We start from the raw sequence: 17,723 nt of genomic DNA, 5'->3' as shown, positions 1-17,723 counted from the left end.
CTAAGTACATGTGGATAGGCGGTTCTTACCGTTCAAATAAGCCTTACATTACCTTTTGTTTAGCTCGTTTGAACCCTTGTAGCTGTTTTATATCCTACATTTATTATCTACAATCCAAGAATTTGCCTACTTTTTCGGGACAGTCGCAGTTGCTTGTTCATCTTGTCTATTTTACTACTATGGTTGGGATTGGGACTATTATTGTCAATTGTGGGAGTAGTAGAATTATTTAGCAACTGTGTTGTATCCTTGTGCTGGAAAAAGAATAAAAATATGAAGCAAGCAAAAAGAAAAAATATGAAGAAAAAGAGAAAAGAAAAAAAGAAAAAAAGAAAGAAAGAAAAAATCGAAAAAATGAAAAGAAAGAAGAAAAAAAGAAAAAGAGAATCGAAAAGAGATTGCTTCATTTGGTTTTGTCAAGGATCGAAGGGATTTTTGTTAGAGTCTAATGCATATTTGGAGAGTAGTTTGTTAGCTCTCATATGTTGAAAAGATAAGATCATTTCTCTAAGATGGGTTCATTTGTTATTATAAGATTTGGTTTTGGTTTAGCGCTGCGACTATCGTCTTAGCTCCACATATCCATAACGTGCTTTGGCACAAACCATTTCTATCCCTTTAACCCATTTGCCACCCTTATTATCTTTGATACATGTACTTTTGTCTACATATGGTGATTGCGTATTAATTGGGGAAATCTCTATCACATTAGATTGCATGCATGTTTCATAAGTCGAGTGAGTGTTTCTACTTCTTTCTATCTTCACATATAACTCACCCTTACATACTTATGAGTGCATGAGTGAATCCGCGAGAATCCGACTAAGGCCCTGTTCTTTCTGGCTTATTTTCAGCTCACTTCAGTTCAGCTCAGCTCTATTCAGTTCAGTTCAGTTCAGCTCAGTTCAATTCAGCTCAGCTCTATTCAGTTCAGTTCAGCTCAGTTCAGTTCAGTTTAGCTCTATTCAGTTCAGTCCAGCTCAGCTTAGCTCCATTCAGTTCAGCTCAGCTCAGCTCACTTCAGTTCAGCTCCACTAAATTCAGTCAATTTTAATTTTGCGATTCTTAAACTTAATAGTTTTATTAATATTATTAATATTATATAATTATAATTATCATTATTATTATTATTATTATTATTTTTGCAAGAAAATTAAACTCATTTTATTCATCCAAATGGGAAGGAAAATGAGAAGGGATCTTACAAAAACCCAATGACCATCATGAACTTACAAAGTTACCAAAACAAAAGGAAACCTAACGGGTGACAAAAGGCGTTAGCTTTTTGAAGCCAGCCAAATCTGCGTGTATCTATCACACCTATCTGAAAGCCTGAGTTTCAAAGTGTATTGAAGCATAGTAGAAATCTGATCAGGCGTAGAAGCCGGCCCACCGAAGATGCGACTGTTCCTCTCATTCCAAATAACATAGACCATGCCCGCCACGCAACTAGCTGCGACTTTGTTCCTCCATTTTCGTTTTTTAGTACCTCCCATGAGCTTGTAAAGGTAGTCCTTAACATCAGTGTCCTCCCCTATACCAGAAAACCCCAACCATAAAGACATGTTACGCCTCACCTGTAGCGAGTAATGACATCTGAAAAACAAGTGCCTATGCGTTTCCTGAGCATTATTGCAGAGGCAACAACGATTGACATGCATGAACCCACGCTTGTTAATATTATCGACCGTTGGGAGCTGATGTTGCACGGCCTGAAATGTGCACAGACGGTGTTTGGGAATAACACAAGTAGCCTTGAGTACCTCAGCCCATCTCGTGCTACGCCCCATGTCCCTGAAGATATGGTATGCCTTTCCGACGCTAAATTTGCCGTTTTTAACGCAGGAATCCAGCATCCTTTGTGCATTAGTACGTGAACCCGCAGCATCCAGGAGATGGTTTTTGATTTTAATAATGTCCCGCCAACTTTCAGCATGCCGAATCGTTGGTTGTGCCTCCCAAATAGTGTGGCCGTTAAGGTTGTATGAACGGCACCAGCTGTCCCAAATGTTGTCCCGGTTCTGAGTAAGTTGCCAGACCCATTTACAGAGCAGTGCTTTGTTCCATCTGAGGAGTTCTTTAACATTAAAGCCTCCCTCGGTCCAAGGTTTGCATATAGAAGACCAGCTTTTGAAAACCATCCGACGCTGCTGCCCTTTCGTCCCCCAGAAATAGTCTTTACAGAGCTTGTTGACAAGTTTGATAATGTGAGAAGGCAAGAGCAGGACAGAGCACCAAAAATTTTCCAGACCAAAGACAACCGCATTAATGAGCTGAAGCTTCCCGGCATAGGAAAGAAGGTTCCCAGACCAGTGATGAATTGAACCCTGGATTTTGTCGATCATCATGTTAAACATACTGGAGGTAAGTCTTCCCGGATTCAAAGAGATGCCAAGGTAGCGGAAGGGGAAAGCGTCTTCAGTATAGCCTGTGAGGGCGTTAATTTGCCTTTTAACCTCGTCATCTACACCACCATAGTAAATGTTGGTTTTGGAGGGATTAGCATATAACCCCGAAATAGAAGCAAAGGAATCAAGACAGTTTGCAACCGCAGCCACAGAGGGGGTGTCACCCCTCATAAAGACCATAAGGTCATCGGCGAAAATCAGGTAGTTGAGCTTTAATTTCGCGCATTTGGGATGATAGGAAACTTGATGGAGAAGATGAATGCGCCTCAGGTGTCTAGAAAGCATTTCCATCCCAAGGACGAAAATATACGGCGAGATGGGATCACCTTGTCTAACTCCAGATTTTCCCGGAAAAAACCCGCATTGGCTGCCATTAATCTTCAGAGAGAACCATGTAGACGTTATGCACCCCATGATCCATTTAACAAAAGTTGCAGGGAAATTGAGACCCGTGAGCATGTTAGAGATAAACTCCCATTGAATGGAGTCGAAAGCCTTGCGTATGTCCACCTTTATGAGGCACCTGGGAGATATGGCTCCCTGGTTGTAGCTTTTGATAAGGTTTTGGGTCATCATGATATTTTCAAAAATATTGCGGCCCTGGACGAAGGCAGCCTGTTCATTGCCAATGAGGTCGGGTAGCACGTTTTTGAGACGGCTAGCAATGATTTTGCTGATGGTTTTATACACAACGGAGCAACAAGCAATAGGCCGGTAGTCTTGTACCTGTGAAGGCACACTTTTCTTGGGAATGAGGGCAAGGAGGGTTGTGTTTACTTTTCTCATCATTTTCCCTTTTCGAAAGAATTCTTGAATAGCTTCACAGAAGAGATCCCCTATAATATCCCAGTCAGTTTTAAAAAATGCAGAAGAGAACCCATCTTGGCCCGGGCTTTTGGTTGAGCCAATGTTAAAAAGGGCATGCTTGATTTCACTGCGGGTGATAGGGGAGGTAAGGAGAGCGCCAGCATTAGAAGAGACAGTGGGCCCATAGCTAAAGAACGCCTCATCAAACTGCTCCACAATAGTATCAGTACCCAGGAGGTCCTTATAGTACTCCACAAAAGCCTTATTAACGTCTTCAATGTCGTTCCTGATTTTCCCCTCTTTGTCAATAATTGAACCAATAGTGCTTTGATGTTTGCGGGTAGCTATTTTAGCAAAGAAATAACTGGAGGAGGAGTCTCCCTTCTTGATATTGGTAGTTTTGGCCCGTTGGAAAAGCATGTCATTCTCAACCTTGCTCATCTCTTTGTATTTGCAGATAAGTTCTTTTTCGAGGGCAATAAGAGTAGGGGAGAACAAATCAGTCTGAAGGTTTCTCTGGCAGGTGTCCAGGTCCTTTTGGGCATCATGCAGCCGTGTAGCAATATCCGAGTAGCTTCTTTTGTGGAGAGCATTGAGAGCCTTTTTAACCGCTCGAAGCTTGTAAAAGAGTTGGAAAGTAGGGGTACCGTAGCAGGGGGTGGCCCAGGCAGCAGCAACAATGTTGTGGTAATCTGGGTTAGTGGTCCAAGCATTGAGGAAGCTAAAGTTTTTGGTAAACTTTGGGGCTCCTCCAAGGGAAACGAGCAGAGGCGCGTGATCAGAAATTCCAGGGGGGAGGCAGGTAGCAGTTGAGAGCGGGTAGTGAGTAGTCCAGGCAGGATTGATGAGGACTCGATCAAGCCGAGCCCAGGTTCTTGTTTGGTGCTTATGCTTATTGGTCCAGGTGTACTCGGCGCCCGTGCTATGCATATCGTCCAAAAAGCACGTAGCCAAGCAAGCATTAAAGTCCATGATGTCGTGAATGGATGGCGGGTTAGGACCTTTTCTTTCATTTAAGCCCCTCACAACGTTAAAGTCACCCGTAACCATCCAGGGAGATCCAAAAGAGGAGATGGTGATGAGTTTGTCCCAGAGCCTTTCTCTGTCCTGGGGTTCATTCATACCGTAGACAAAAGTAGTGGCAACACTCAGGTTAGTAGCTTTTGAAGTGACATTACAGTGGATGAGCTGCTCATGAAGGATGATATTATTTATGGTCATAGTAGCGGGATTATAGAACAACCAGATCCTGCCACGGGTCTTGTTGCTAATAATCTCGTACTTGGGGAAAGTCTTCATTATTGGAAGTTCCTTGTGATCCTTTACATGAGTTTCGAGAAGGCCAAAAATATCCACTCTATGGAGGTGCAAAAATTTCCTAACCTCAGTGTGCTTAAGGCTATCATTGAAGCCTCTAATGTTCCATGATGTTATCTTCATGTTTGTCGGGTGGAAGGGGCTCAACAGTTTCAACTAATCCCAGTGTGGCATCGTCCAGGCTGCCCAGGTCAGTCTCCTCCTCACTCAAAGTCGCAAAACTATTTTGGACAGGGACCATGTGGACCTCAGTGCTGGAACCAGAAGACTGTCCTAAAACAAGTTTCTGTTTAGAGCTCTTGACAGGGGTAAATGGCAGGGGTGGAGGCTCAACCGTGGTGCAGAGTGTGACTGGTGCTGCTGCTTTGGGCTGCCATACAGGTTTGGTCACAATTTTGGTTTTGTTGAGCTTGCAAAAATTCTCCGTGTGTCCCATTTTCCCGCAACAGTTACATTAATAGGGCCTCCATTCGTACACTATTCTCTGAGTTATTTGGCCGTGGTAAGGGGTGTTCAGGACAATGTTTTCAGGCAACTCAGTGGAAAGGTCCGCTTCCACAAGAACACGAGCAAAAGAGAGTCGTGCTTTAGTGGTTGTTGTCATGTCAGCGTACATTGGCTTACCCACCTTACTAGCGAGTTTGCTTAGGACTGCATCCGACCAAAGGAAAGGGTCAAGGTCCGGAAAGAGAATCCATATGGGAACTGTGGAAATTTTGTCCATCTCCAAAGAAAAGGTAGGGGTCCATTGTTTCAGCACTAAAGAGTTACTTCCCATGCTCCATGGTCCTCTTTTCAGAACCTCATCCATGTCACCTTGCTTAGTGAAGCGGAAAGAGAACCATCCTCGTCTAAAGTATTGGACAGTGGGGAGGGCGACATGGTTCCATTGCTTAGACACATATGCCTGCATCTGAGCAATGGTAGGTTTGCCTCCTAGGACATTACCCATTATTGTGTATTTCCAATATTGTAATTCACCAACAACGTCATCCTCACTGATATCTATCTCCGTAGAGTCCGCACTGTGTTTACAGAAATGCAAGTTCATCCCAGGCTTAGCCTTAGCTATAGTGTTCCATCCTAGAGGGGTAGAATCAGGAATATGGGGGTTGACAGTAGCACCTGGGCTCTGTTCGTCTGTCACAGGGACATCCGAGGGTTCCACTATAATTGGGTTTTCAAGTTCAGGCTCATTTTCCTCGAAAAGAGCATCACCGGCCTCCTTTAGGCTGTGGATAACCGACTTAAACGTTTGGGGCCGGCTTTGACTACCAATACCAGCATTAATCAGAGAATTAATCGCAATAGGAGTTCGAATGTGTTCACCTGTTTCTGCAATTGAAACTGAAATTGGGGCTTCTCTAGCAGCGTGAGTAGTTGCAGGTCTACCACGCCCTCTTCCTCGGGGTCGCGTCATGAAAGAAAAAGGAACCAGAGCTGCAGAAAATCAAACGGTTGAGGATTTGATTGAAGAAGCGATGAAGATTAGGGTTCTTCGCTGGTTTCTTAGAGAGAATCGTGTCCCTCTCATCATAGCGATTATTATTATTATTTATTATTTATTATTATTATTATTATTATCACTATTATTATTATTATTATTATTATTATTATTATTATTATTATTATTATTAATATTATCATTAGTTTATTATTAATTAATCATCCTAATTATTAGTATTATGAATATTATGGTTATGAAAATCAATAATATTCATATTAATATAATTAATACTATTACTATTACTATTACTATTATTATTATTATTAATATGAATATTAATTAAGAATAATATTATTAATAACATTGTTAATTTTAATATTACTATTATTAATACCTAATTGTTTTCTCATATACAAACGACTTTACTCTTTCACATACACTTTTTCATAACGTTCTATTTTGTACACTTTCACCTAAAACTTAACCAAGTGAACTTTTAAATCAATATTTTTCCCTAAAACTTAATTTAATTGCTCAAATGACTTAAAACTATCAAGACGGATTCTTATTTTTCAAATAATAAATTAATTTACTTGTTATAAATTATTAATATTATTTGTTGAGTTTTAATTAATCATCCAAATTTTATTTATTTGTTAAAGGTGAAATTAGGGTCTGTCGATTTTTATTTATCTAATTAATTAAATTAGGATTGTTGCTGCTTCGTGGTGGCTACCTAATCTGTCAAATTAGGACGATAAACGGCTAGACTTTGAACATCAATCTAAAAAATTGGTGCTTCATTATTTCACCTAATTAGATTGATGGCGAACCGTGGTTCATGGTGGCTACCTAGTTAATCACTCAAATTAGTATAAAATATCCTGTTTAAGTTTTCTTAAAACTTTAAGAGAATTTTAATTCAACTCCTATAAATTCAGTTTAAAAAAGTTAAGTTAAGCTATATGTTTAGTTCAGCTCCTATAAGTTCGATTTAGAGAAATAAACTCATATAAGTCCAGTTCAACTTCTATATATATGTTCGTTCAGCAAATTTAAGTACAAAAGTTCAGAGCCTTGAGTATTATTACATCATAATCATAGATTATTACAGATTGGCACGGGCATTGCCCGGGCATTAAATATAGTATATACTTAAAAGATGAACTTTTGAAGCGATTTTATTGGCTATTACTTTCAAGCGATTTCATTGGTTGTTACTTTATAAAGAGATATATCATTTGTGTATAAATTATTGGTTACAAAAAGATATACATCGAGCAATTTTATTAGCTACAGCTTTGCATATTAAATTAAATTAGCTAACTAATTTTTTAATACTCCACCTATGTTCAATAAATAAATACATCATACTATAGCACTATAATAACGTATGATTACAAGTTTTTCAACTAGTAGCATTTTCTTTTTGGTAAAACTATTAGCGTTATTATTAATTATTAATTAATAATAGTAAACAGAGTTTTACATGATTTCAAAATAGATACACTTAAAAGAGGAACTTTTGAAGCGATTTCATTGGCTATTACTTTCAAGCGATTTCATTGGTTGTTACTTTATAAAGAGATATATAATTTGTGTATAAATTATTGGTTACAAAAAGATATACATCGAGCAATATTATTAGCTATAGCTTTGAATATTAAATTAAATTAGCTAACTAATTTGTTTAATACTCCACCTATGTTCAATAAATAAATACGTCATACTATAGCACTATAGTAACGTATGATTACAAGTTTCTCAACTAATAGCATTTTTTTTTGTAAAATTAATAGCGTTATTATTTTTTGGTCTAAACCATCCGGTAATTCGAACCACATTGGGCCGACTAATCCGGATTTCGGGGCGTGTCCAAGGATTACGGTATTTAAACCCCTCCCAATCGCAGTTGTGGGGGATCGATCCACAGACCTCCCTACCAAGCGCAGCCCCATGCTACCACTGCGCCAACCAACGATTGGTATTAATAGCGTTATTATTATGGGTTATTAAGTAATAATAGGTTTGTGACCCGTGAAATTCACGGGTTTATCAGTTTTAGTTTTGATATTTTTATCGTATTGTTAATATTTGTTCGAACAATTAATTGTTGATCCATTTAAAAATATACAATCTTGAAATACATAAAAATTAGTTAGTTAATACCTTATTTCTTTGACAACTTTAGTTTATTTTTGTAAATCGAATCCTACAAGTGACAATGTGTTAACTACTAATTTTGAGAAACTTGACAACGGAGCAATGACAAAGATGACTCATTATATATACGTGTGTTTTACTCCGCAATATAATAAAGTGAGTTTTTTAAATATTAAAAGTTGAAATCATCCGTATATAATAAATTAAGTATGGAAAAATCTTCAATGACGCCTTATAAGGTTATAAACTCAATACCTCAGTATAGTCATCTCCAAATTATTTCCAGACCTCTCCATCAACCCTCCCATAGAAATATCTTTGAAGTCCTATCAACACGTGCATGCTTCAAATATTATTTACATCCGAAAAATATTTATTATATCGATAGAAAAATATTAGATACGATTCAAAGGTATAGTCGGTATTTACTCCATGTATTACGAATTAAATTTTCATTTCAATAGCTCAATAGTCTAAAAAACTATATTCCCTAAATCCGAATTCCAAAAGTTTCATAAAAACATTTAAGTTCTTTATTACAATTTCAAGAACTTGATCCATCTCTTGTTATACTTACGTCCACGATCCTATATAAAAATAAAAATAGTATTAAAGACTATAAAATAATCTATTCCGGTTTTGAAAAAAAAAACACATAAACTTAAAAATATACGGATTGGAATTTAGAAACCATACTATTTAATATTTATCTGAAGGTTCACTTTCGCTTCCTTTTAGTACGTTTCCTTTTAGTACATGCCTTGATAATAGTTCATATGAAATGAAAAAGAAAAATATATGTTAGAGAGATTATACTCATGAATACAAAAATACAAATTCAAATAGATTGATCGGAAAACATAATAGTAAAATTACACTACAATATACGCTTAATAACAAATTTAAAGAAATAATATAAGATCTCCATTTTGAGATCAACTATCATCTTATAATGGTTAAAAAAGCATAAACCACTTAAAAAAGTAAAGTAAATTTTATAGAAAAACAATCAAAAGGTGGGAGTTGGAGAAAACTTAAATTGGAAGAAGAAATGACATAATTAAAATGATTAATTATTGTCATGATGGTTCAAAAAGTAAATTGTGAAATTTTAAATATTTTTCATTTAATTATTTGTACTTATTTATTTACCATTAATTATGAGAGTTGTTTTTTTTTAGGAAATTATGAGAGTAAGTTTTATGTATTAGTCCTGTTTGGACAAAAAAAACACATAAACTTAAAAACATACAAAGTAGAATTTAGAAATCATACTATTTAATATTTATCCGAAGGTTTACTTCCGCTTCCTTTTATTACATGGCTTGATAATAGTTCATATAAAATAAAAAAGAAAAATATATGTTAGAGATGATTATACTCGTGAATACAAAAATACAAATTTAAATAGGTTGATCGGGAAAGTATAATAGTAAAATTACACCACAATTCACGTTTAATAACAAACTAGTTTTGAAACCCGTGAAAAATCACGGGTCCTATACAAATTTTCTTTTTTTTTATTAATACTACTTGTATAAAACAGATTTTGATTTGGAAACATTGCAGACGATAAAATAGGATGGAAATTATGAGATTGAACATAATAACACGGTAATATAAACAATAATAATATGAGATTAGTGGGGAATAGAGGCATTGTATTTATCGTTAAAATGTGGGTCTTTGTAAAAGATACAAAAAAAATCTAATCATGAGTAACTCTTCTTCTCCTATATTAACAACCTAGTAAATTAATGGGATTTAGGCATTTAATAGAGAGTTTGTTTGAATGTATATGTTGAACGAATGACGTTGCTCATTGCTCTGATGATTCATGATTTATGCTAACTCGTAAATTCAGTAATGATTTGCATTCTCAATTCATCATACTCAAATTAAATAGTCTAATTACATGTATATAGACATAAGTTGTTTATTTTGAAATCAATGATTAATACTTATACATGGGTTATGTATTATGTAACTTCAAGATATTGGTGCTCCCGAGATTGAAGATTTTCTTAACCGCCAATTTACCAAAGGCGGTCAAGTTTTTCTCCTTCAATAGGTAAAAGAAAAATAACCTAACAAAGTGAATGAAGTAAGACTAATATAGTAATTGAATACATTGAATACGTGTCTTTCCATTTCAAATTTAATTATCACTTGATGGTTTTTTTTTCTCTTGTAAGATTATCCGTCGATGTTGTGTCGATACTATCACTACAACTAAAAGGCCAAGAATAACTAATAGGCTAAAAACCTTAGCATAATTATTGGAACAAAAATAGATAGGCTAATACCAATTAAAATGTCAACGACATAAAAATACATCCTCAATATGGTGATTACTCCATTCACGAGCTTCAGATTTGATCATCCATGTGAACACATCTTCCAACATCAAATATCGTGTTAACTGATATTGAACTAATATCTAAAATAAAAAAATTGATAATTCTTAAATTGTGTTCTGTACTCACCGATTGTCATGTATTAATAATTAAAGTAAGAAAATCTCCCAAAAAAACAGAAATTCCAAGAAAAAAATGAGAAACATCATGCTACTCTTAAAAAATCCACATACTTGTCGATTGTCATTTGCACGTATTGATCTCCAAGTATGTCATGCTCCTGAAAATTCAATCAATTGTACAAATTAGTATTATGCCAAAATTATTTGTACACAAAATACAAAATTGCATAAGATATACCGAGTATATGTAAAATATTATCAAATGAGTTTTGTATTAATAATTAAAATAGAAAAATCTCCCAAAAAAAGAAATTCCAAGAAAAAAAATGAGAAATACTATGCTACCTCTTAAAAAATCCACATACTTGTCGATTGTCATTTGCACGATTGATCTCCAGGTATGTCATGTTCCTGAAAATTCAATCAATTGTACAAATTAGTATTATGCCAAAATCAATTGTAAACGAAATACAAAATTGCATAAGATATACCGAGTATATTTAAAATATTATCAAATAAGTTTGACCAATATAGTAAAATCTTATAATGGAAAAGAGAACATGAGAAAAACGAATGAGCTGTAGGCTGATAAAAACTTATAATAAAAATGCATGTCTATTGTTTTGCTCATGGAATAAACATTATCATCTCAAGAAAAAAAAAAGTAGTAATTAAGAAGTCATAATATCATCAAAAGATTTAAGGTAAACTAAAAATATGAATCATTATAAAGAAACTTGAGAAATGAGTTATGGAGAAAGAATATGAAAAGTATGGTTAAATGCTTGTGGTGAATTGAATAAAGTATTGAAGTGGAAGAAGATAAAAAGTTTGTTGTCTTCTTTAATTTTTTTTTAATATTGTAATTATAAGAATAAATATTAGGGGACATAAAAGACAATAATGATGATATGATGAGACTTGTAATATGACTTCTTGAAATCATGTGGTTATATCAAATGTCATTTAAAAGTGTACTCAATGTTAGCCTTTTTATACTATTTATTATATAGATTTTAAAGAAATAAATAAATATATACTTTAATTTTATGAGTTGTGTTAATATGAAAAAATTTAACCGATTCACTAACATCTATGTTCTCTTCCAAAAATTTCAATTAAAATGTGAAATACTATTAAAAGGTTAGCCTAAAAATGCCACATAGACAATGCCACATTGGATGAAAAAAAGCCACGTATACAATAACATGTGACTTGGCAAACTAATATGACGTGGATTATCCAATTTATTATTATATTGCATTAATTTAATTCACTTATTTACTTTAAAAATCCATCCATATTCCATTAGATTTAAATTAAATTAACTCAAAAAAAAATTACAATAAAAAAATACGCATTAACTATAAGTTAATAATTTCAAAATATTTCATATGGAGTACTATTATATGTATTCGAAATAAAAAAAAATTGAATGCATAAGAAATTAAGAACGAATAAGAATAAATGAAGTTGAAAACAAAAAAAATTGTATTGTCACTAATTCACTACTTTTTTTTAAAGGCATTAACTCACTATTATTGTTACTATAACTTTGTTGTATATAGAAGATGTTTTACAGAACTAATTAATCGACAAATAAGTATTAAAGATCATATAAAATAATTTTTTAGGAAAATGTAAAATATATGAAAAGGAAAATATTTATTTAATTTAAGTAATTTACAAAAAAATTCTGTAAATACTTAAGTGAAATTAAACACTAATAATAGAATTTTAAAAGGGTAGAAATACCGTATTTAGTTCATGAAATTATTTCACGTAAAGGATAAGGTTTTGGAAAATATAAAATATATGGAAAAGAAAATATTTATTTATTTAAGTAATTTACAAACAAATTCTGTAAATACTTAAGTAAATCTATACAATATTGTTAAAAGGCTAGATTAAAGCATTTAATTTAATTTCACATGGCATTAGCATTTAATATTTTATACCACATTAATTTCCATTAATTTTATGAGTTGTGTTAATATGAAAAAATTTAACCGATTCACTAACATCTATGTTCTCTTCCAAAAATTTCAATTAAAATGTGAAATATAATTGTAAATTATGAAACTTTTATGTGAATTTTGGTAAATTACATCTTTTTTTGGTTATTTTTAGCTCATCAAATCTTTAATATATACATTTAGTTTAAGAATATTAATGATGTCTTTTGATTTTCTTTATTTGTATGTTACACAATATGTAATGACTTTTTTGTAAGGACTTTTAGTAATCATTCAATTTTTTTTTAAGAATCATATCAAATAACCAATAATCTAATAATAATTAATAAATAATAATTAAACAGTCAATAAAAATTAATGGAAATTAATGTGGTATAAAATATTAAATGCTAATGCCATGTGAAATTAAATTAAATGCTTTAATCTAGCCTTTTAACTATATTGTATAGATTTACTTAAGTATTTACAGAATTTGTTTGTAAATTACTTAAATAAATAAATATTTTCTTTTCCATATATTTTATATTTTCCAAAACCTTATCCTTTACGTGAAATAATTTCATGAACTAAATACGGTATTTCTACCCTTTTAAAATTCTATTATTAGTGTTTAATTTCACTTAAGTATTTACAGAATTTGTTTGTAAATTACTTAAATTAAATAAATATTTTCCTTTTCATATATTTTACATTTTCCTAAAAAATTATTTTATATGATCTTTAATACTTATTTGTCGATTAATTAGTTCTGTAAAACATCTTCTATATACAACAAAGTTATAGTAACAATAATAGTGAGTTAATGCCTTTAAAAAAAAAGTAGTGAATTAGTGACAATACAATTTTTTTTGTTTTCAACTTCATTTATTCTTATTCGTTCTTAATTTCTTATGCATTCAATTTTTTTTATTTCGAATACATATAATAGTACTCCATATGAAATATCTTGAAATTATTAACTTATAGTTAATGCGTAATTTTTTATTGTAATTTTTTTTTGAGTTAATTTAATTTAAATCTAATGGAATATGGATGGATTTTTAAAGTAAATAAGTGAATTAAATTAATGCAATATAATAATAAATTGGATAATCCACATCATATTAGTTTGCCAAGTCACATGTTATTGTATACGTGGCTTTTTTTCATCCAATGTGGCATTGTCTATGTGGCATTTTTAGGCTAGCCTTTTAATAGTATTTATAGATTAAAAGAAATATTAAAAGACTTCTATTTTGAGATCAACAATCATCCATTACTTATCAGTTTCTACCTTACGTTTTTTTACATTTAATTTACCTCATTTTCGTGCCTTTTGTATTTCTTCCCTCTTCAGATTACCCACGTGATGGTTTTCCTTATCTGCATTCACATACATTTCATGGTGTTTTAAAGTTATATAAAAAAAACATTGACCAAAAGATAAAACATCAACCTTGAAAAAACTTGACAAACGAATCAAAACATTGTCACATGTAAGTCACTTAAATTAAACCAACTGAAAAACATGAATTCAAATATAAAGCAAACGATTCATAAAACCAACAACATAACAAATTAAAATATACTATTATTAAACAACAACAACAACAACAACAACAACAACAACAACAACAACAACAACAACAACAACAACAACAACAACAACAACAACAACAACAACAACAACAACAACAACAACAACAACAACAACAACAACAACAATACTCGACAATAATACTCAATATAATCAAATAAATAAATGTATAAAATACTATTAAAAGTCTAGGCTAAAATGACTCATAAACTCCATGTAGACAAATCCACATAGGATTTAGAAATGCCACGCAAGATTTAGAAATGCCACGTCCCATATACTATTGTGACACGTCTGAAAAACTATTCATCCATATATGCCACGTCATAAGCATTACTACAGTCTACAAGCATTTTACCGCTTCCTCATAAACAGAAGAAAATAATGGCTCACCAGCTTCCCCTTTCTTCTTGACTACCATCATAAATATCCAATTAATTATCTACTCCTCCCTCCTCATTACAACAGACTACCGTTGTTGGTTGACTATCGGAATTCCAGCGGAAGCTAGCATATATTATCACAACAGAACACGCATATTCGAAGCCCAAGTTTTTGGTCGATCCCACCAAATTGTGTCAATCCGCCACGATTGTCCCATTGCCACCTCGACGCCATCCAACATAGACGACACCTAATAATACAAAGAGTTGTCCAAATCATTCAACCTAACTATTAGATATCTTCTTCTTCGTTGCTCTCATTTCCCTACTTCAATTTTACACTTAATTCTTGATGAAATGACACCCCGTATGGCCGTATGATTAGTATCCATTCACCATAATTTTTTTTTCTTTTTGATGAAGGATGCAATTTGGGTTAATCTCATTAGCTAATAAGTTGATTTGTTTTATTTTAATTTGTTGATTATTTTCTACGGGATATATAATTTGATGTTTAGTGTTCTGGTAAAGCAGTACCACTCCTAATTTGATGTCGACTAACCTACTTTTTTAATGTGGTCAACGTCTTCTGAGTATCGATTCATTGGTGTCAACAGGGTCATCCCGGAGCATGAGGCATATAAATCTATAACCGCTCAAAGTGACATATATAACTAAATATACGTTCTGGCAGTTGGAAAAAAAGGTACGTACACAAACTAATGTTGATGATACATATATATATTCATCAAAAGAGAGGTTGAATAAGAAGTATATAAATTTATTAGAAACTCGCACATTGGAAAGTCGTGATCATATCATTCATATGAGTGATATAATGCTCTACATAGGACTATAGGAGGCTCTTACTGAAAATAATTTTCGCATAGCCCTTACATACTCTGCTAATGCTATAATAAAACACCAATATTATTAATTGTGATGAAACCACTAAAGTATAGGTAATAAAATATCAAAACAAGTAAAAAATATACATGAGAAGTTGGTTGCCAATATGTGCTGTGAGTGTTTCTGAGACTTGAATTACTGGAAGAAGAGCAAAGTCCGAGGGCGTATTTGTTATGCCTTAATGAGGTAAAGAAAATGGATTATTGAAAAGGGTAATGATGTCGATTGTTTAGCAAATAAATTTCACTCATATATCCAAAGTTTTGCGTCTTAAATTTTATAGTTTTCCAATGAATACAACTAAGTCGATTTCAACCAGAAAACAAGCAACCTGTTTCGGGGGTTAGCTACGATATAATAGCATAAATGAGGAGCCTAGGACTAAACAAAGGTCTAATTTATGGAGTGTAATTTGGAGGTTGGAAATACCTCCAAAATTGTCTCACTTCTTATGGCGAGCATGTGCAGATGTGCTCCTAGTTCAGGGGCGGCTCTTTCAACGCTATTGTTGTGATATACCCGTCTATGGGCTTTGCATTGAGAAGGAGGAAAGTGGGGTCCATTATTTATTTCAATGTCGTAAAGCGAGGGAGATATGGACAGGGAGTGGCTTCGAAGAGTTGATTGATAGGGCACCCATGTTGAACTGTGCGGAATGCTTGGAATGGCTTCTTTCGATGTCAAAGGTATGTTCTTGGCTATTACTTGGGTTGTTTGGACACTTCGGAATACTATGTTGTTTGACGAAACCCCATCCTCTGCCTATTCATTATTCGATGGTTTTATTTCCTTGGTTAATGATTATAAAGAATATGCAGGAAGAGTGAAATCTTGTACTCGGCTCTGATTTCCAGCAAGCCGTTTTGGCCATTTATTGGACGATGTTTTGTAGTATCGTAATATTAGGTGTATTATACGGTGTAATCATATTGATTTACCTTGTATACTTATTTGGTTATTTCGTTACCTAAATAATAGGAATAATTAGGGAAGATATGCCTTAGGAAATTTGCACAATTGTATATATACATGGGTGTTGTAAGTTTTACATTCATTCAACAATATACAAACTTTTCCCACTGTTTCTCTTCTTAAATCGTTTTTCACCATTCTTACCCCAAAAAATGACTACGACACAACAGAAAAATAAGCGTGGGAAGCGGACAAAGCAAACACAAGACAAAGTAGCAGAAAATGACAACTCCAATTTCGAAGAAGGATTTTCCAATACAAGAACAAATATTAGCTTCTATTATAAAAAATTTCTTTTAATCATTTAGGAAAGTTAAATAATTTAGGATAGGTATAACATTGAGAGAAACAAATTATCACCACAAAAACTACCATATTTAAGATTAAACGGACTATCGTCAGCAAAAAGTGTGTACATATACTCCCTCCGTTCCGGACTCCTGGTTAATTGTTTTGGCGCAAATAAAGAGCAAGGAAGGGTTCGAATTATAAAATGACAAGTGGAATAACTTGAATACTAAAATTGAATATCACAACAAATAACCGGGACAGAGGGATATAGTATACGCAAGTTAAATAATACGAGTGATGTACTATAAAATTTAAACTTTTGAGATCAAAGCTTCCTCTTAATTTTGACACTATAGTCGGGGGAACCTACATAGTATAAACGATAATTTAAATACAGAAGATAAAAACATCACAATCTCAACCCACCCGTGAATTTCACGGACATTAAAACTAGTTAAACCATAAAATACAATCCACAACTTAGAAACTCATGACAAATAGGCATATTTTAAATAAATAAAGTGAATAGAAACTATTATAGGTATTATAGGTTTCATAGACAATACACAACCATAAATTCCCATATTTTAATTTATTTTGTGGTATTATTAAATTAGATAATTGATTGTCGAGGTCCTCAAGAGATGAATTAAATAGGATAAAATGTTAATGATAATTATGGGTGTTGAGTAATATAAGGAGTTTTAATAAAATTATTAACATATTATATTACAAAAATTAATTAAATAGGAAAAACTTTTAATTAATTTGGTGTGTATTACTGTTAAGTATTATGAAGAGTTTTAATCAATTTATTACCATGTTTAATTAAAAAAATAAATAGGAAAATGTTAATAATGGTGGGTGTTCACTGTTCAGTAATATGAAGAGGTTTAATTAATTTAGGGCTTTTCCCATCTGTACCCCCGTGGTTTTCACTTTTCCCAATTGTACCCTCGCGTATCAGAGATTACTAATTGTACCCCTAAGCTTAC

The sequence above is a fragment of the Silene latifolia genome, chromosome 11 (genome assembly GCF_048544455.1).
Source record: "Silene latifolia isolate original U9 population chromosome 11, ASM4854445v1, whole genome shotgun sequence".
In the NCBI taxonomy this organism is placed as follows: domain Eukaryota; kingdom Viridiplantae; phylum Streptophyta; class Magnoliopsida; order Caryophyllales; family Caryophyllaceae; genus Silene; species Silene latifolia.
The sequence above is the reverse complement of the archived record's forward strand: the minus strand, read 5'-3'. Positions refer to the sequence as shown.